The sequence below is a fragment of the Rhinopithecus bieti genome, unplaced genomic scaffold (genome assembly GCF_001698545.2).
Source record: "Rhinopithecus bieti isolate Rb0 unplaced genomic scaffold, ASM169854v2 scaffold_17771, whole genome shotgun sequence".
Lineage (NCBI taxonomy): Eukaryota > Metazoa > Chordata > Mammalia > Primates > Cercopithecidae > Rhinopithecus > Rhinopithecus bieti.
The window spans coordinates 295785-316592 of NW_016808878.1; the positions used below are offsets into that span (position 1 = coordinate 295785).

At 39.2% G+C, this 20808-nt stretch overlaps 1 protein-coding gene across 2 annotated transcripts in view; it reads right to left on the reverse strand.

Moving 5' to 3' along the window:
- HIVEP2 (HIVEP zinc finger 2) overlaps positions 1-20613 on the reverse strand; it is a 206974-nt gene extending 186361 nt beyond the window's left edge. For both annotated transcript variants that reach the window (XM_017887673.1, XM_017887675.1), the window contains exon 1: positions 20559-20613. The gene's annotated coding sequence lies outside the window, so the exon portion shown is untranslated. The remainder of the gene's footprint in view (positions 1-20558) is intronic.
- Between the last annotated feature and the right edge of the window lie 195 nt (positions 20614-20808).

Below are 20808 nucleotides of genomic sequence, written 5' to 3' on the forward strand. Positions count from 1 at the left end.
CCCTGTGCAAATGCACAGGTCACATGCCCACAAAGCCAGCCCTATGAAGCCCCTAGATTCTATGTCAGGCACACACCAGGCAGGAGGTACAGCAATGGCTTTTAATCCATAATCCCGATTTCCAGAAAGGCTCAAATGTGGCATCAAAGATCCTGTTAGGCAATAAATAATCAAATATGAAATAGGTTTAAGAGCTCAAAGAATCTTTGGATCTCAAACCGCCATGCAGAGCCCAAGGGTTAAGCGCTAGTTAAAATGATTCAAATTCAAGTGGGCCTCTCTTTAGCTTTGCTAAATGTCTTCTTTTATAAATCAATAGGTCAATGAGCTTTTTAAAAAATGACTCTCATTAGATGCAAAAGGAGGATTGCAAATGACTAGAATAGTAAATAAAGCATCAGGATTGCAGTATCATGCTTCTTTTGGTGGTTTTTTAATAAATGTTTATTGTGCATCTGCTGTATGTTTACATTTCATTAAAAATCAAATAATATCTCACCTTTGCTGAATTTAAACCTCTTAACAAAAACAGAATTCTAAAATTATGATCGAAGACCACAAAATAGCATCTGAAATATGAGAGATGGCAGTATCATCTTTATTTCTTCATTCAGCACCTGTGCTCTGAGCAACTGCTCCGGGTCGGACACTGTTCTAGGCATTAGGCACTCAGAGAGGAAAAGACAAACTCTGCCTTTACTTATGTAGCTCATTGGAAAAGGCACACAGTAGACAACCAATTCTTTCAAAAAATACTGTTTAAGATATTTCAAATTGTAATTCCAAGATACAATGGAGGATTGCATTTATTCTAGGATTTTCCTCCAAGAAACACAAACTTTCAGTTAAGAGGAAAAAGAGATTCTCCTACTGACCCTAAACAGAACTATAGTTTTGGTTACTGCAAAGGCACAAAATTCTTCTGCAGTACAAAAAGTGGAATATATGCCCAAAAGTAGATATATTTGTAATTCATGTATTAATCAAATCACATATGCTTAGACTATAATTACAGACAAGGTACTGGGTTTGGATCAACGTTATAAAAATTCAGAATCTATGCAGTCCATAAAGACTCCTCACACTCCATTTTTCATAAAATAGTATGTTAATCTCCTGGTGATTATGAGATTCAACTAGTATGTCTAAGGATCCTACTTAGCACCTCCAACATGATGCTGCATAAAATCTGGGGATTATTATTCATACAAATCTGGAGTAACTGGTCCCTATGATACAACTAAATAAATACTTTCATAGTACCTTTGCGGCCACATCCTTTGAGGCCACATAGTTGGATCCCCTGCCTTCTATTTGCTCTCTCTGTTTTAAAGATTATAGAGAGTAAATAGAAGGCAGGAGACCCAATATGTGACCTCAAAGGATGAAACTAACATGCATTTTAGAAGTTCTCCTTGTTCTGCTAGACAAACGTTCTATACAATTTTATTGTGAAGGAAAAAAGGGAATGAGAATCACATTTTCAGAAAGTAATCTTGCATTAACATAGTGCTTTCCAGTTTTACCAAACTTTGTCACTCACATAACCTTGTTTGCCTCCAAATTGTTTAACTGCAAGAGTGTACTATAATGGATTCTGCTCTCCTAACATAATACCAAGGAGCCACAACCTCCCCTCTATTCTTAATTTCCAATTTTATTTTAAGTGGACCACTAAGTATATCTGTACCAACATTTTGTGCATTTCATAACCCATAACAACTTGAAATAAGCTCAGATGGGAAAAGGATCGTTGTGTTATATTTTGTCAAGGAAAAGGGAAAAGCTACCCCAAAAGACAATTTCAAAATCTAAAGCTATTATTCCAGATGTATTCAAATAACCTTAAATTTCCTTATTGCATAAGTAAGCTGAAAGCTTCCCAAGAAAAATGACATTGTACTATATGTACATCTCATAATCCTGTGGGGACTTCTTTTAAAGGAGCATATTTAGGCAACACTACTAAAAGCATACATATGTCAGCGGTTAGCTTCATGACTCAGTTTAACTTAAACATGTAAACATAGTGTATGTTCCAATTTGGAATGATTTTTGAGGTTTACTAGGAACTACTAAATAGTATTTTCATTTACTAAGTCCTTTCTCTGTCAACTCTTTGATATAAGAAACCTTAGCAGACCTCCCAGTGAACTTTAGCATTTTGGCTGTGTGTCCAAAAGGACAATCTACCATTACAAAGCCTATTCATGAGTCAATCAGGGACGTAATCACAATGACGACTGCTCAGCTGATACAACTCTTCTTTATCAGACCTGCAAGCTGTGTGGAAGACATGTAAGGTTCAAGTTACTAAATTAGAGATTATTAGTACTAAACATCGATTCGCAAATATAATTCGAAAGACGATTCATGCAAATTTAAACTTTTTAAAAATTTAACAACTTAGATTAACTTGCTTGTGTTCAACTTTTTATGTCTACCTCTAGCAAAATAATATTTTCATTATAAAAACAGTAAAAGTTCATCTAATAATTTCAGTATGATAAATTCAAGGCTATGATACTGTCTTCAAATTCACAAGATCATTAGTATTCTATTAAAACAAATTCATCATATTCCGTACATAACAACAGCTAAAATCATGAACACTGAGATCATTTTCTTGTAATGGTTCTGTCTGGAAGTGTATAAACGGCATGATGTTTGTGCTATGCACTGAATATTCATATCTTGTTTCCACAATAAAGTAAAAAGGTGGCAGTTAGAGGGAGAGTTAAACAAGGGGTTTCCTGCCAGGGCTTTGTGAAAAGAAAGAGCGTTATATTCTATCTGGGCAATGACAAACGAACTCAGGCCTCCTGGGGTCAGCGCTCCTGGGCACCATCAGGCCCCACTTCGGGAGCCCCCGGTGCTCCGGGCCCACCTGACTGGGTGTCCTCTCAGTCAGGGAGGTGCCAGTGCTGTGGTCCCCGCGAGGACAACTGTCCCCTGACCCCCGGGGTTTTCCGCACCGCGGAAGTCCCCCGACACGCCGGGGCCAGTGAACCTAGGCCGGGGGGCGCGTTCTCCCTCCCGGACCCGCTCCCGGCGCTGGGCCCGCGGCCCCGAAACTAGGTCTGGGCCGGCGCTGCGGCGGCTGCCGGGCGCGGCGAGCCCCACTTTCTCCCGGCAGGAAGAGGGGAGGCCGAGAGCATTTCCTGTTGTGCAGCTGAGTCCAGCGGAGACGTCATTGCATTCATGCTCCCTCGGGTGTGAGCGGACCGGGGGCCAAAGTTCAAGCCGTGTCCAGGCGTGTCCAGGGCAGGCAGCGCGCGGCGGAGCAGGGCGGGCGGCCAGGGCTCTCCTCTCCCGCGGGCGCTCCCGGCGCCTCAGTCCCCGGCCGGCCCAGCGCTGCTACCGGAGGCCAGCCTTGGGGCTGCGCGGGGCGGAGCTGCTCTTCCTCCTGGAGGAAACCGAGCTCGCAAGCCCAGCGATCCCAGCCGCAGACTACAGGCTGCCCTCCTCCACCGCCTGGATTTCCCACAGGGAGGAAAAGGCGTACGTTTCCAGGTGTTTGAAGGACGCACTGGCCAGGCGCACTTTTCTCAGCGTAATTTTCAACGCAATTTCCCTAAAGATGACTCTTTTTTCCAGTAGGATTATTTCCAAGTCATCAAAAGTGAAAAATCACGTAAGCGTTGTTGCAGTTGTTTTCCCCTCGTTTTCTGTCTCCTCTCCAATTGTGGATTCCGTAACTAACTGTCAGACATAAAACAGGAAAAGGAACATTTCTGCACTGCAGAGCTCCAGTGAGGTGAAAGTAGGCAAGAAGGCCCCCTGAGACGTTTCTAAAAGCATATTCTATATGTTTTCATTATGAAAACACCCACTACACAACATATAAACTCCTTTTATTTATTAGGACCTCAAGTTATCCTATCTCAACTAGACTTCTAAAAATCCGAATCTCTTAAGAATCTTTCAATCTTGTACTTATCCACTTTAATAGCAAACAAAACCTTTAGCCAGAGTGTTTTAAAATGGAAATTACCTATTCATGTTTCTTAAAGATTTTTAAAGTTTCCTTTCTTCTAAATTTCCAGTCTTCCATTTAGTTTCAAGCCATAAACCAGATTATAACCATGCGTAATTGTAGAGAAGCTGTGGCTTACGGTTAATAACGATTAAAAATAAGGCCATAAGGTATTTTATGATGTTGAATTAAAAATTGAAATAGTTTAATTTCAGCTTGTGCAGTTTGAGACAGATCGTCAACTACAAAACAAATTGTAGATTCTGTTCTCATGGTGAACAAACATTACAGATGTTTTATTGTGTCAACATCTTTTAACATTTGAACTAAGCAATGTTTCACATCAGGGCATGAATTAAAACAATGTAAACTATGGACCTGGGGTGATCATGATGTATCAGTGTAGGTTCTTGGATTATAACAAAGGTACCACTCTAGCGCAAGACTTGGATAGTGGAGGAGGCTGTGTGTATGTGGGGACAGGAAGTACATAGGAAATCTCTGTACCTTCCGCTGAATTTTGCTGTGAAGCTAAAACTACCCTAAAAATATAAACTCTATTTTTAAGCATGTGTTTAGGGTTTTATGAGTATCATGACACTTAAAATGTGAATTGCATTGTAACCTATAAATTCACCAGAAATTAATCTTAAGAAAAGGCACAGAAATCAGCTCGATGTTTTCATGAGATTCATCCTCGGTTCTACTGCTTCTTTAAGTTTCATTTTTAGAAGGTTACTGAAACTTTTTTATATGGTAAGGTACATCAAAAGACTTTACAATTTAATATATGTTAGTTGTGCTATCCAGTCATGTACCATTTCAGGCAATATTAAAGGCAACTTAGGTTTCCCCACTTACAGTGATGCAAAGCCCTTCAGTAATATTCTGTTGTCTTATTTGCTAAACATCTGAATAATACAACTTTATCACATGATATCTTAAATTTGCATAGTACATTAGAGTTTGCCATTTACTTCATATATATATATATTTCTACCCCTATTTTGTCAAGAAATAGGCTCAGAGAACTGAAATCTCCACTCAGTTCAGGACTAGCATAGCTATAGGAACCTCAGAGTGGCTCCTTTCAATCTTGCTGAAAAGCAATCCCAAACTCTTCTCATTCTCAAACTCCTTATTCCTAACTGCAACCACTTCTTTACTTCCCAGTGGCCAGTGCCCCTGAGTGTGAGTGCTGAGAGGGACCTGCAAAACATCTAATCACATCCAATTGCTTTATTTACTTGGCTTCCCAAACTGTACCAAACGATCCTTGACTGTAAATGTGATTCCAGTGTATCCAATCCTAGGAAATACTGTAGTGGATATCTGTTTCCTGAATGATCCTATATCAACCGTTTTTTGGGATGTCTTTTCCCCTTCATATCAATTGTTCTTTTATCCATTAAATCTCTGCAGCAATTATTGTGTTTTTGATTTGAACATACTTATACTTGTTCCTTCAAATCATCTGCCAATGGTATACAATTAGCACTCCCCAAGCTGCATGTGACTCCCCAAATACCGTCTAAGCTCAATGAAGATTTTATTCAAAATTCATGCTCTCTGGTCTATACTTAGTTGCTGATGATGGCATTTGGAAAGGACAAAGAGGGAAGACTAAAAAATGTTTTATTTTATAATCCTAATTACAGGCTAAATAAAATCAGTATTACCATAAATTTAGTATAGACTGAGGATATAAAGATCAGTATGACAACAGTAAGAAAATTAGCTTGTGAATAAACACACAATTGAAAATATAAACCAGAACCCAAAAAAATTTTTTAAAAGAAGTTCCTCAGGTTCCTGGTGCTGTTTGCAAATGCACCTCTTTTATACCATGAAAGAAAAGAAATAACTGTGAGGATAAAAGGAAGTTTTGCAGAATAATGTATTTTACACTTTCTCTTTAGAAAAAAGTTAAAATGCTCCACTTTTCTAACTTAAAGTACATCATGAAAGTGCACAATTCCAACCTAATAAGATAGATTATTTCATACAATGAAAAGGATTAAGACTTGAAGTTTCCCAAACTATTTTAAAACTCATTGCTTCATTCAGGATTGGTTTCATTTAAATATGTAGTTAGAATATGAAAGAAACAGTAAGTTGTTACCAAAATGTTTGGCTGTTCATGCTTCTGAGATCCAAGTTCTCTATCTCAGGAGTCTCCACATTTTCATAGACTTTCAAGTCTTTGATATGGCCAGACTGTATCTGGCAGCCTGACTTGTTTCACAAACTGGCCTCCTCTCTAAAAATATTCAGAAGGGCATACTAAATTTTCACTCTTTTCTAGCAATAACCAAATTGAGTAATATCCTTCTCCAATGAGCTTTCACCAATCATTTGTTGTTTTTCCAGAAAACTGACTCCCAAGAAATGTGATGACAAAATCAGGACTCTCTTCTTTCTGAAGTCCACATCCTATTTCCATTACACACTGAACGACTGTGTTGTTCCTCTAGAGCCAGTACTTTCCCAAATCAAAGCCCAGCTCAAATTAAATAGCTGAAATGAAAGGAAGGGAGCTCACTGACTGAACAGATATATATAGGAATGAAGAGAGAAGTGAATCACACACACATACAACACTCATGAACATATAAGAATGAATGAACCATTTACGAAAAACCTACCTACCTACTTGCTTGCTTCACAATCTTTGGTTCCAATAGAACCCTTTTCTACTTTGGTATCTTCAAGCTCAGTGGCTTTATTTTTCTAACAAACTACCCATAAAACTATAACCTTCTCTTTACCATCCTTAAGACTGCTGGCTTTCTAGGACACAGACAGTACATAAAAATAATATGCCAATTCAAAGCAAACATGTCTTATACTCCCTGCTACTTATAAATGCAATTGAATTATCTGCATAGTTTTCACATACTTATCTTTTATCTGTTTGTTTCACTTCATTAAGTTGCGTATGTAGTTACAGAACTGTACAATTCAGGAACCAAACTCTCAGTGGGAGTACACTACATCTACCATTATCTATCATTTTAAGTTCAAACCCCTTAAGCTAAAATATCAGTCTTTAGACCATATATCCCAATCTTCCTAACTTTCTCACCAACAATTACTTAATACATATTTTATGCTTCCCTCAAATGAAATGCTTCTCGGAAAATACTCTTGACACTTTCCCATATTGGTGTGTGTGCCCAGGTAAAGCATTTCCTTTTGCTATGAAACCTCTCCTGAGACCTCAGCCAGGGTTGATGTTGCACCTTCTCAGTACGTCACATGTGCCTCTCTCATGGTACTTAACCTGCTTCTTTTAGTTACTGCTTCCCTTACATCATTCTTTTCCTCAATAGGGTAGATTATAAAAGTCCTGATGATGAGAATAGTGACTCTCCTTTACATTTTATATTCTACTTACATTTATATTCTATGTATATTTATACTCTACTTCATATTCCCATATATCTTGCACATACCAGAATCTCAAGAATTATATTTTTAAAAATCAATTTGCATTACATTATTATACATTCCAACTCTGTTCTAGTTATACTACATAAAAAGTCTCAGCAAGCATGGCTAGTCCTTTTCTGTAAAACATTTCTAAGCCAGTTGGTAAGAGGCTGTCTTCTGGAAAGTAAATGGTAAAAAGCAATTTATTTTTCAGGAGTTATTTAAAAAAACTCAGCCTGGAGTAAATTTCAGACATGAACAATCTGATCCCTGGGAAATTAATAAAATAAAAATGAAAACAACATCCTATGAGGTCTAGTTGAAGAAGTGGGAATATTTACCCTGGAGAAAAGAATACTTAAGGTAAACAAGATTGCTATCTTTAAATAATTGTAGGATTGTCATGCAAGACAATGAGTAAACTTGTTCTAGATAGCTGGAAAGGGCTCAACTGCTGGTAACTAGAAATGTCCAAGAACGGAATAGGCCTCCCCGAGAAATAAAAAGGTGTTGAAGTAGAAACTGAATGCAAGCAGGCCTTGGTAATTTGTCCTAAGTGATTTCTCGCTCAGTTAAAGATTAAATGATGCCTCCAATAGTTTTATCTAATCCTGAAATTCTGTAAGAAACTTTACATTGCAGAGTGTCCTGTCACCAGTTGACAAACCAAAACTAATACATTAGATCCTACACCTAAGAAAATTAATCAGCATATTTAAATTAGACACTTTAAGAGATGCCCTAAATAAGGCATCGTTGAAGTACCACAAATTGTATCACAATGAAAGGAAGAAGTAAAATTTCTCACAAAAAGCTCAACTGGGACTGATGATGCAGCCTGCTCAAAACCAAAAGCTGACCCATCGGGAAGAAAGCACTGGGAACAGGTTGCACTGAGTAAGGAAGCAGTCATTTGCATGTTCCAAAAGAACCTCAGAATTTCATTTCTTCATGCCTGTTCCATTCACAAATATTTACATGTCAAATACAAATAAGAATAGTAGCCTGATGTATACAACTGTGTGGCATACTGTAAAAATTTGAAATGAAATTTAAACCAAATCAATTTGGCTCCAAGGAAATTAAAACTGTTAGATAGACTGTTTGGCATTGTTTGATTTTAAAGCTATAAGAAGGGTGAGCATAACAATAGCAGGCTTCCAAGCCATGGAAATTTTGTGATTAATTTCAAAATGTCTTCTGTTTCCTTCATACTGCTCTCATCCTACATCGCCCATAAGAATACAGGAAAAGAAGAACTATCAGGATAATGTCTTCACAGTATAAATTCTTGGGATTATTTGTGAAGATGTAAAATTTTTCCAGATGGCTATTAATACCCATCAGGACCACTTTCAGACATCATTAGGTTTCACATTAGCAAACTCCCACCAAACATAGCCAAAAACCAACTGATGACTGGACAGACTTGGACTTTACCCATTAGAAAATTCAACTTCCACACTCAGTGTCTAATTATTTGTTATATTCTATACCGTCAGATTATTATTTTAAAAGGTCATTTAGAATATTCTCAGCCACTTGACCCATTTTAAAATTTACACTTGATTGAAGTTGGGCACCAAGTTTATCACGAATAGTACTGAGGTCATTTGAAAAAGTAAACAGATTACAAATCCAAAAACAAATGTCTTTAGATCCCTTTTCTTTTGTTTGAATGTGGGTACAAGTATCTGAATACTTTGTGACACGAGTGCATTAGTGACCTACACAAAATTTAAATCCATCAGGAGATACTATAACAAGCTGTGGAACTGCTGACCATTATCTTTCTGAAAACAATTACATAGGCCAGTGGCTCCAGTGGCGCAATCGGTTAGCGCGCGGTACTTATAAGACAATTACATAGGCCTGTAATAAATTGCATCAATATCAGTCAATTATCTCAACAACACTCTACTAACCCTTGTCACCATTGTATTGCTGTGTATCAGATTTTTTTCAACAATTGAATTATTCTCAAAACTTAGTGTTGCTTCACACACTAAAAATAGCCACTCCGATTCTCTTGTGTTACCCTGCTGTATTCCCAGGAGGTAGGTGAGTGCTATAAACAATGCTTCATTTTTACGGATGAAGAAATAATGAAATATAACAGAGGTACAGCCTCTTGGCCTGAATCTTTTTGAAAATCAATAATAAGGCAAGCAATCAACTAGTGGGGTCAGAGTTTCAAGTCATTCATTCTGGTGTTCTCTAGAGCTCCAGTGTAGGCTCTAATGAGCACAGCCTCACAAGAGCAGAAAAGATATCTGAAATCCTCATTTTACCCAAAAAGGCTATATCTTTATATCTCTCCCAACATAAACTTTGACACATGACTACTGACAAGAAAATAAATTGAATGCTTATAACCCTGGATTTTCCCCTTGTTTAGAGAAAGTGAATTTATTAAAATGTAAGTATCAGCGAAGAAAGAAAAATAAAGTTTGATAACTGTTCCATGGATAATTAGAAGCTGAACTTCCCATGATCTATCCATAAAGTAGTCTACCAGCCATCAAGACCATCCCAAGGGACATTGCTGAGTTGCAAAGACAGAGGCTTTCACCACTTGCTTTGCATGAAAGGAAACCGTTTCACCCCAGCCTTTCCTCCTCCATTTGTCTTGGCCTACATAGGGCAAGGGTGCGTAGTGGGGGAAAGGAATACACTCCCTCTTTCACACCTAATTGATCCAAACAGGCACACCAAGAAACAATGCTTCCTCAAACCCCAGACTCATGAGCAACAGCCACCTTCACACAGTGTCCTTCTTAGAGCACCCTGAACAAAATATTGTCAAAGAAAGCTGTCCTAGGTGGAAGAATCCCAGTTCAGCTATAAGCTGACCTATCCAACTGTAGGGAGAAACATAATTCAAAAAGGCCCTATATTTGTTCACTTGCTGCAAAAACAAATGGGGAGTTTAGAGCCTGGGGAGCCCGCAACTACGTTTAAGAGATGTTTGGGATTGCTGGAGGGACACATGGAGGCACTTGTTTCCTGGAAAACATTAAAATCGAATGTGCCAAGAAGCACTTAATAGTGCACAGACAGGCTGGGTGCAGTAATTCCAGCACTTTGGGAGGCCAAGGCGGGTGGATGGCTTGAGCCCAGGAGTTGGAGACCACCCTGGGCAATATGGCAAAACCCTGTCTCCACAAAAAGTACAAAAATTAGCTCAGTATGGTGGCGGGTGCCTGTAGTCCCAGCTACTTGGGAGGCTGAGGTGGGAGGATCGTTTGAGCCTGGGAGTCGGAGGTTGCAGTAAGCGCAGATTGCACCACTGCACTTCAGTGGGGGTGACAGAGTGAGACCCTGTCACAAAACAATAATAAAATAAAGGTGCACAGACTAATGAGCTCTGGCTATTGGCACAAAGACAGACAGGACTTGAGCTCCTGGAAGATCTCCTTCATCTGGTTCTCATGACCCCCATCTTACAGTGTAGCAGGTGTTTTTCCTTACCATTTGGACAGTAAGCTTCTTGAGAATGAATTACGACTTTAAACATCCACCAAATATCAACTGTATGCCCAGCACATGTCATACACTGTATTGAGCACACTTTTGTGAAAGTGAAATCATCCTAATCCACTAGAAATTTTATAGCAAAAATTATCAGTTAAAAGATGAATAATTCACTTAAAATTAAAAATATAAATTCCGAATATAATTTGTTTAATTACTTCACTTTGGTAAGCTTATAAATGCATTTAACAAGAGAATGGGTCACAAAAATTAGCTGCACATGGTGGTACCAGCCTGCAGTCCCAGCTACTCAGGAGACTGAGGCGGGAGGATCATTTGAGCCCAGGAGGTCAAGGCTGCAGTGAACCGTGATCGCGCCACTGCACTCCAGCCTGGGTGACACAGCAAGAATTTGTCTCAAGAAAAAAAAAAAGGATGTGTCATTTGTAAACCATTATTTTTCCTTGCCCACAATAAAACAGCCAGCACTTAATTCTCTTCTCGCTCTCTCTTTTTCTTTTCTTTTTTTTTTTTTTTTTGAGACAGTGTCTCACTCTGTCACCCAGGCTGGAGTGCAGTGAGGCGATCTGTACCTCTCGAGTTCAAGCAATTCTCCTGTCTCTGCCTCCCAGGTAGCTGGGACTATAAGCACGTGTCACCACATCCGGCTAATTTTTGTATTTTTAGGAGAGATGGGGTTTCATCATATTGGCCAGGCTGGTCTTAAACTCCTGACCTTGTGATCCACCCACCTCAGCCTCCCCAAGTGCTGGAATCACAGCCATAAGCCACTGCACCTGGCCACCAGCACCTAATTCTACAGGTATGACGGGCCATAATGCTGAACCATAAAAATGAAATTTTAAAAAAATTTAGTACTATATATTTAGGTGTTGAAAACTACCTTACTATGAAATATATGTGCCTACATACATCCACATATATATAAAAAAATGGGGTATTTCATTAGTGATTTAATAAGTCTTACAATGTTTCTTTAAATGTTATTTGGGTTAAGAGAGACCACTATAAAAGCAGAGATTCCTGTAAAACTGAAAAGTAATACAGTGACTGAATTAGCCATAAAAAGTTTCTAAATTAGTCTACTAGAATGTAAACTCCATGAAGGCAAGCAATTTATTTTTTAACTATTTTTGTCTATTGATGGATCGCCAGTGTCTAGAACAGCACCTTTCCCAGAGCAGGTGTTTAATACATCTCTGTTGAATTAATAAATTTTTTTAAATTAAAGTTAACAGTCCTGTGAACACCCAAGTTGTATCTCTTAAGTAGGCCCAAGGCCCCACGAGTAATCACTGGTCCTCTAGCTCTTGCACAGAAGTTCAAGTTGGGTAATTCAGGCCCTAAAAGCTATTTTTAGAGCAAAAACTTCAGAATGATTTTCCACAAAGAATCAGAGAATTAAGTTCACTTCATTGGCACAGCACTGGCTGGGCTCAGTGAGAAACACCCCAGATTTTAATTGATGTTTCCATTTGTTAACTGTCGAATGTGAAACCATGTCATTCTAACATTGTTTCTTAAACCATTTCAGTCAAGAGTTTAATGGACCATTTGAAAATTTAATAGTTTACTGTCACAACAATTTGAATTGTCCTGTGTTTTTCTTATGGTCTAATACCTTGTTAATAATAACCCATAGCTACCAGGTATTAAACGTTTACTATGTGCTCATTGAGATGGGTGCACACATTCTCATAAAAATTTCACAATGACCCTTGAATGGGTATTATCCTCATTTTGTAACTTCAGGGAGGTTAAGTAACTTACCCAAATTCCCCCAGGTGGTAGTGGAGTTGGAATTTGCCCTATTCTGTCTGACTTCAAATCCAGGTTCTTAATCCCATAGGCTACCTGTTTATCCATATACTACTAAGGGGAAACATTGTGCTAAGTGATAAATATGGTTGACCTTTTTTAAATATTTGAAATAATTTTGATGTGTAAACAATTGCTTATACTGCATGAAATGGTAAAAAGACAAAGCATTTTCGGAGCCAAAAAACCCTGAGTTCGAATCCTGCTTCACCAATGACTATCAGACCATCCCTGCAAAAACCTTTCTGAATGGAAGTTTCTTTAAGTGTACACATCAAGATAAAAAACCAAATCTTGGTTGTTAGGACTAAGTGACGTAATGTGGGGAGACAGCCTGGGATGGAGCCTGGCACAGGTGAGTGTTCTTTTTTTTTTGAAACGGAGTCTGGCTCTGTTGCCCGGGCTGGAGTGCAGTGGCCTGATCTCAGCTCACTGCAAGCTCCGCCTCCCGGGTTTACGCCATTCTCCTGCCTCAGCCTTCCGAGTAGCTGGGACTACAGGCGCCCGCCACCTCGCCCGGCTAGTTTTTTGTATTTTTTAGTAGAGACAGGGTTTCACCATGTTAGCCAGGATGGTCTCGATCTCCTGACCTCGTGATCCACCCATCTCGGCCTCCCAAAGTGCTGGGATTACAGGCTTGAGCCACCGCGCCCGGCCAGGTGAGTGCTCTTTAAGCCGAAATTGCCTTCCTTCTAACGGATTTGCTAAATTGGCACTGTGCTGATTTTTTTAAGTGTCTTGTTCATCCTTGTAATACCATAATTACAGAATATAATGACATTGCATTCTCTACAACTACAAAGTAGAATTTATAAACTGATAGAATATGAGCTGGAAGAAGCTTTAGGAGCCATCTGTTCCAATCTCTTCCATTTCCAAATGAGGTCCAAAGAGCTTCGATGACTTGTTTCCAATTTTCACAGAAAGTTAATTGCAAAGACAGGACTAGATCTTGCGCCCCTCCCAGCCCCACTCCGGCTATACCCTCCGCTTCTGCTTCGCATTACACAGGCATGGCAACGCATGTAATTTTCTAACAATTAAGCAGTATAAAATAACCTCAATTTAATTGCATCCAATTAACAAGCCAAATTAGCGTTTCATATGTACACTATTAAACTAGTTGTCTGCCTTCCAAAAGAAATAAAACACTGTGTCAAATAAATCTAGCGTCTTAGTGAACAAAGCTACTTACAGTTTTAATCACCTTTCCTATAATCTTCTTTATATGGAATTAGACATTAATCTCCATTTTAAAAGAAATATTTTCTGCAACTATCAGGATGAGAAGTCACACTGTATAAGTAGCAAAATTTTCTCTCTCACAGAACACCTATGGTTTTCTCCAATTTGTATATGTGTGTATGCACACGTGCAAACCTGTACACAACATATGCATGCTGTCAGATCCCTAATCAAATACAAATGAAGGTGTGTCTACATTTACCTACTGCCCTACTTTCAAAAGTCCCACCTTTTTCCTAGGCTTCTGAACTCAAGTGAAATCTGCCACAATGCAAATAATAAGAGCTTCGATTATCTCCTGCTTTTTTTTGTTTTGCAGAGAAAATGAAACCATTAAATAAATCTTTGCCCAACAAAGTGCTGCATTTCAAATACACTGTGCTACACTATCTGTGCAGTATTGTAATGATTTAGATACAGCTGGGTATCAATTAAAAAGCAGTATTCCAACTAACCACGAAATGTATCACTGCTCCATTCCTCATACATGTATTCCTAAACATATAATTACCTTGTAATTTTAAGTATAAACATGTCTGCAAGTTGGTGTTTGATGGTCAACTTTCACTACTCATATCTATAAATACATTCCGTAGTAAAACAAATTATATTAGGTTAAAATAATAATGCAATACTTATAATGTTGTTCAAATTGACAACCTGTCATACACATTTGGCCATGTTTAACAAAATATTTTAATCACTTTTGTTACTTATGATTTTTAGGGTACTTTTAAACACATCAATTAACAGAATAAAAGAATTCATATTATCGTTCAGTAGGGGCAACTTTCATTACTTCTCTTTAGGATATTTTGGCAATCTAACTGTCTCCTTGCCACCAAGATATTCATCCCGTATACCCTTATAAGCTTTCTGAAACACACACTTTACAGCACCACACCGCTGCTCAAAAACCTTCAGTGATGCCCAGCTTTCTCTGCAGGTCTTCAAGGCACCAAAAGATCTGGAGCTATGTACCTTTCCAGGCTCCCAACTCCTCCTCTGCCCTGGCACTATCCCTGTCCCCTCCCATTCCAGGTCAGAGTATGGGGAGCTCCTGCCTCCCTTCTTTACTCAGTGAAATTCTACTTAACATCCAAGGTCCTCAGTAAAAAAAAGAATCCCCTCCTCTCATAAGAACCCTCTAATCTTTCCAGTTGGAAAAAATCCTGCTTTCATTTATACTCTACTCCCACTTGTAAGTTTTAATAAAGTTTACTATAAGTCATGTCTCTTCTAGATTGTAAAATGTTTGAAGTTGGAAATCATCATCCTTTTATCTCTGTTTTTCATTCTGACTCTTGAGCTGACTGCAGAGCCCAAGCTTGGAACTACTACATAAAATAGACTCTTTTTGGCCCAGCGTGGTGGCTCACACCTATAATCCCAGCACTTTGGGAGGCCAAGGTGGGTGGATCACCTGAGGTCAGGCGTTCAAGACAAGCCTGGCCAAGATGGTGAAATCCCGTCTCTACCAAAAATAAAGAAATTAGCCAGGCGTGGTGGCGAGCACCTGTAATCCCAGCTACTCGGGAGGCTGAGGCAGAGAATTGCGTGAACCCAGGAGGTGGAGGTTGCAGTGAGCTGAGATCGCACTACTGCACTCCAGCCTAAGCAACAGAGTAAGGCTCCGTCTCAAATAAGTAAATAAAAATTTAAAAGACTCTTTTGTCACCCAAATTGAATTTCCTACATTATATAAATTATAAAACGGAAAAAAAAAAGTAATCAAATGATGCAGTGGACAAAATAAAGGAAAGTGATTTTTCACTAACCTCTGTTTCTACTCATATTTTCATGTCACACAGACCCCTAATCACATGGAAAGTAAGAAATCAGATCTAAATTTCTCCAAAGATCCTGATATTTGCAATTATGAGGAGAAATTATTGGGATAATTGAATGTCTCAGTCCCTTGCTAGTTGTTTGAAAATATGTAGATCTAGCTCATGCAGGGTTCCAAAGATTAATTGGTTACTTCACACAGTGACCTTGTAAAGACTTCTGAATTGGTAGTTATTTATTAATTGAATCAATGATGCTGGCCATTTTTGTTAACTGGAGCACCAAATAAGTATTTTTAAAACTTAAATTATTTGTTATTTTAAAAATCTGCAAATAATAATAGTTAATTTACAGGTAAATCCTTCAAACTGAAGTCGTTATATATACAGTCATTAAAAATTCCATATGCTCCAAGACAATTGATGTGGAAGCACTGAGAAGAGACACGCGTTACCAAGGTTCTTCCAATTTCAAGGCCCTGCCCCTCAAAATTCCCTCTCCAAGGATCAACCTGTAACATGGTCATTTGGAGGGTCATGATGTGTCCTGATTTGCCAAAGGCAGTCCTCACATTTGTCAGGTTGGATAATCATGCCTGCAGTCAACCTTCCTTCAAGGCCCTGCATTACCTTTATCTTGTTATCAGCCCCACTGGCTTGTTTTTAACTCCTGGAAAGGAGCTCCTTTAGTGGTTCGGGTCATTATTTATACCCTGCATGTCTAGCAGAAGGCCTAATCTACAGGAAATACTTGTTGAATGACTGAGAGAGTGAATTGCATTGACCAACAATAATAGTGCACCAGTCATAGTACTCTGAATAGAGGATTAAGATTATACATAAGTGAAAAGTCAAAAAGATTGGCCCTGGGTACTTCCTGAACTTACTTCCATCCCCCTATGACCCAGAAGTAGCAGGTGAGACCACCTCTTCTTTCGGCCGAGAATCACCCTCAGGCACATAAACATCATGTCCATCTCTTCCTCTCTCCAAAGTACTTTCTCAGATAGAGCTAAACAATTAGATCTCAAGTTTTAAGGGGGTTGGAAATCTAAGATTATAGACACTTGTAGAATAGATCACATGTCATAGGTAATACCTCAAATGATGAGTGATGGGAGTGTATGTCAGGATAGCACAAATTCGGCCTAGAACAATAGTAACCCAAATATCAGGCAGTTCTGATTCTATTCTAAATGTAGTCATGAAGCCAGTTTAGGCCTGTGTCTATCTAATGTCGATATTCACAATTTGGCTTAGATAAGCCAAAGATTGCACAGACCAAGAATGCTATGTTATCCTCTTTCTCACGATGATTTCGGAGTTGTGACACAATAATAAAGTGCTAAAATGTTTTCCCAAATTAGTTAGTGGCATCTCATAGCTACAAATACTGGTTTACTCAACCTTTTTTTCAGAAGCATTGCTATAAATATCATACAGAAAGCAGTGCTTTTAACTGTCACTAAATACCAGGAACAGAGAAAATATTACTTCTCATACAATTAATTACTTTAAAACAAGCATGATCTTATTTTCATAAAGTTTTCCTATTTTTCTTTAATCCTCTGTGTTCATCTACAACTTCAAACACTGTAAATCCTACAGGTTTCACAGGAGAGCCCTCACTTGAATATTCACTAAAGTTTAGCTCCATATTAATAAAGGATCTGCCTGTATGGTTAAAGCGAATCCATACACTCTGGATGGTTTGAAGTTCCTTATGATACCTTAATTTCATTGAGTTAGCAAACTTCCAGTGCTCCTTTTTATAATATCACTTTAAAAGTTGTAACAGTTAAATCCCAAGTTTTAGCCAAAATATGAATTGATGATGAATTCACATATAAATCCATGAACTGGAAGCATATCATTGAAATTTTCAGGTAGATATTTAAACTGTGAACCGTTTCTCCACCTACAGAATTAATGTATAGACCAAGAGAGAGTTCTGCTGATGCTGATCACATACCAAAATGTGAAAACAGTGTTCATTTTTAACAAACAGGAGATGAGTAGCCTGTCTGATCCACAACCATACATCCAGTTGACCTTAGCCACTTTTCCCTTATGATAATAATTACCACATCAGTTATCAAATTACTTTACATCCTTATGGATTATACTTTCACTCATGCCAACTAACATTTTCTATCAATCTTTAAAATTATTTTTGCTATGTGAAGCTTTCAAATTGACTTTAGCTAATTATTGATAATAATTTAAAAACTGAAACCCAACTCAAATAGTGTACTTGTTATAATTCAAAAGCTGAAACCCAATACAGTGTACAACACAAAGGGTTGTTATTGCTGCTGTTAAAATGAACCCTGCTTCGAAAAAAAATGGCAAATTCTGGAATAAGATTTTTCATTTTAAATTAAATCAGCATAAAAGAGTCAACCTGATTTTCTGAATAGTGACAAAGCACCAAAAGTTCAAGCAGACACATGCACCATTACTCCACAAGGAATGTCTCCATATATACTGTCCTCTGTTCTGTTTTCATGGTAACAAGAACATTCACAAACACATCTCACGCAAAGGAGCCTGATCAATCAAAATATTCTGCTGGTTAATCTTTCAGTGTAATCAAAGAGCATTATTTTCCTATGTGATAATATACACATAGGAAAATTTCCACATTCCATGTTAAATAGGAATATATAAATGTTTTATGTACTTCAGTGGTATTTTACCAAACACCTCTACAAGGATCTAACCAATTAAAAATCAGTTAGATCTTAAATTTGTAAGATCATTAATATACCACCATTCCAAAAATTGTCCCTGAATCAGTCACACATCAATTTACTCTTGAATATCCTTGTATAAACATAAGCCATCTCTAATAAAGTTAGCCACATAAAATACAATCACTGTAACAAAAATACAGATGCCAATGAGCAAATTTTGTTTTATACCTGACCTATGCTCAACGCAAGAAATTGGCTCAGACAATGTTCAAAAGAGTCATCATTATAATGTAATACGTTTCTGTATATAAGAAATATACTGCATATTTCAAACCTGGTGGTCAAAAGGGATTATGACACTTGAAACAAACACACTATCATTAAGTAAATACTGGTAACTCCTTTTCAGTTCACAATGCAAATGTACAGTTGTCATTTGGTACGACTCCTTAGGGTTCCACAGGGAATTTTCTCTTAATAATGAAAATGATACCCACTTTACTCACAGAAAGGGCATTTCTGTTCTGATAAACCATTTGGCCTATATCCTAAAAATCAAACCCAATCTACTCTTATAAGGTGAAAAAGAAATGAGGCATCTGCTACATATGTAGCAAATATATGTGATCTATATGTGCAAATATTTAAAATAACTTGGTTTGCTCAAGGACAAATATCACCAAATATTACTATATCACTGGAGGAAACGTTTCTGATAAAGTTAAATGGCCTTTTTCTAGGAGGACAGCTCATTGCAAATTTAATTAAAATGGATCTTATTAATATTTCAAGTAATTTCTGGGCTTGATTATGCACTACAAAAGAAACAACTGTACTGAAGAGAAAAATCGATAGCCCTTGACTAGGGCTCTGGGTATGCTAGAAAAACAGTTCTCTCGTGAATTATTGAGGTCTAGCTTTAGGGTTGGGGGCGAGTACCAATATTCATTTGGAGGTAAATTGAGTTATTTTTTAAATGGCAGAAAATGAAGGAGAAAAATCAGTTCAAATTTTCCATTATAATGAAAGTACAGGAAACAAGCCTTTCTATATTCATTTTAGGCCTAAATAACTCTGCAGAGAATAAGGGTTTTGCAATGTCAGTTGCACACACAGCTTCCCGTGTGAATGCTAAGCCATTACAGGTGTCCTAAGGCCTCCAGTGAAACCTATTATCAAGAGATTCCTCTGTTCTCCTCCAAGTCATCCCCAGCGCCCCCCATCTGCCGCCAACACATTATTGCTCCTCTCCTCCAAGTGTCTTGATTAAGGACCCTCTCTCTTCTCTGCACTCCCGAGGTTAAAGTGCCCCCGTTCCCTTGGTGTAGCAGGTTACAAGCTTTCCCGTTAGGGAGGACTAGTGCCTGCAGTCCTTTTTAGTTAGATGCTTTTAAGTCAGAGAGGATAGGAGCCACTTGAAGAAACCCTCCTTCCCTTCTTCCTTTCCCCCACTAGGAACCAAGTCCCTGAAGGACAACACCCAGAGACGCTTCCTGACCTTCTATCCCCTCACCCAATTTGGGTTTGGAGGGTTGGGGTCGCATTTTCTCCTGTCCTCTGCTGCACTGGATGTGTTATGTAAGAAGGACCAAACGCTGGAGGCACATGCGTATAAAGCGCACCGATCTGTGATAACAGCTGGGGTAGCAGAGCGGATCTGGAGTCCACCCCCCCCCCCCCCCCCGCCAACAAATACGACAGACCCCACACATGCACATTAGCACCCCCTCCCCCAACCTCTCACTCACACACACACACACCCACACACCCAGAGCAATGTTTTCCTGTCTCACCCCTACCCGTACCAGAGGCACAGAATGGAAAGGCGGGGGGTGGGGGGTGAAAGGAGGTGAAAGAGGAGGAGCAGCAGCACATCTGCTTTGATAGCAGCCGGCAGTGCTCCCGCGGCAGAGAGCCCCTCGTTAACCCCCTTCCTGTGGCTGCACCACGTCATGGAACATTCCCGGAACGGGCCAACGTTCCACCCACTTCAGGGAACAGACATAAAGGCGCAGACCGAGCTCCCCACAGTGCACAGCCCAAACACACATGTCCCTTCCCGATCCCCGGCCAGACGCACAGACAAACACGCATGCAAACCGCCCCCACCCGTCTCCACGCGCGCGGGTCCAGCCGGCAGCTGCCAGAGCCGCTCTGCGGCCGCTCAACCCGCAAGGCGAGGGCGCCTCCGCCTGAACCTTCCATCGAGAAAGTCCCCTCCTTCCTCGTTTCCTTCCTTCGCTCCTTCCTTCCTTCCTTGTCCGGGAGGTAAAGGGAGTCACTGAAATGCCCAGAGCCAGCGCCTTCGCTGCGCTCGCTCGGCCGCAGGCCGGCGGCCCGGGCCTCGCGCCGCCCGCCC